A 1,292-nucleotide genomic window follows, 5' to 3' on the forward strand; every position below is an offset into this window, starting at 1 on the left:
AATAAATCAAAAAATTAGCTGGGCATGGTGGTGCACGCCTGTAGTTCCAGCTACTTGGAATGCTGAAGCAGAAGGATCGCCTGAGCCCAGTGGGTCGAGGCTGCAGTGGCCATGAACATGCCACTGCACTCCAACCTGGGTGACAAAGTGTGACAGAGCAAGGATATGCTTGATTTGTTCTGCAGCACCTGTCATAAAAGGTCTGACTCGTTCCAGTCTCTGTTCTTCAAGTTTGCCTTTGATTGATTTCATGTAGTACTTTGATGTACTTCTTTTTTTTTTTTTTTTTGAGTTGGAGTCTCACTCTGTCGCCCAGACTGGAGTGCAGTGGCCGCTCCCGGCCACCGCAGCCTCGACCTGCTGGGCTCCGGCGATCCTTCCGCCTCAGCCTTCCAGGTAGCTGGAATTACAGGCATGCGCGACCACGCCCAGCTGATTTTTTGATTTATTATGGAGATGAGGTCTCGCTGCCCAGGCGGGTCTCGAACCCGCGGGCTCAGGCAATCCACTCACCTCAGCCTCCCAAAGGCGCGGGATTACAGGCTGAGCCACCGAGCCCGGCATTGATGTACTTCTTGTAGGCTTCTTTTGTGAAGCTGATTTCCTGAAGGTGACGGTTCATGACAATATCAACACCAATGATCACTGAACTTCAGCGGAGGCATTTCCACCAATGAGCCAGTCATCGATGCTACACTCTGTCCTACTGACCACCTTCTCCTATACCTCCAGGCACAGCCCATCTGTGATTTCCCGGCTCTTGTAAATGTCGGAGAACATCTTATCATGGCTGATGAGGTGCCAGTAGATAATCGTGATGGTGGTGGAAGGGAGACGGTGGCGGCACTAACTGAGTAGGAGCCCAGAGCTCTGAGTAACCACAGCGCAGCCAAACGGTGCTCGGTGGGGAGGGGAGAGCGGGCAGAAAAGCAACAAATTTCAGACTATGCTCTCTTACACTACAGCTGAGTCAATATAAATCTTTCAAAGTCTTTTCCCTTAGTTTGAAACCGAAAAGTAATTCACAACCTTTGACACTGAACTTATTTCCATAATGCTAGAGTTTTCTCTTGATAGTTTCATCTGGCTTCACACGCACCCATTCTTGGAATCCTATCAAATGGGAGTGGCTCTGTGAGCGGGTGCATGCACAGACACCCTTCAGCTGATCATGCCCAAGTGTGTGGAGCCACCTTGAGCCCAGACAGAGCGCAGGGCTTCAGGAAAGCAGAAGAGTGATGGGGAGATCAGTCTCCCTCTTCCCATCTCTTCAGGACTGCTGGATTTGCTTT

At 50.5% G+C, this 1,292-nt stretch overlaps 1 pseudogene; it reads right to left on the bottom strand.

The window, feature by feature from the left end:
* LOC110596705 overlaps positions 1–780 on the bottom strand; it is a 1,526-nt pseudogene extending 746 nt beyond the window's left edge.
* Positions 781–1,292: the final 512 nt, after the last annotated feature.

Source organism: Carlito syrichta, unplaced genomic scaffold (genome assembly GCF_000164805.1).
Source record: "Carlito syrichta isolate Samal-C Ts95f unplaced genomic scaffold, Tarsius_syrichta-2.0.1 Scaffold312734, whole genome shotgun sequence".
Classification (NCBI taxonomy): domain Eukaryota; kingdom Metazoa; phylum Chordata; class Mammalia; order Primates; family Tarsiidae; genus Carlito; species Carlito syrichta.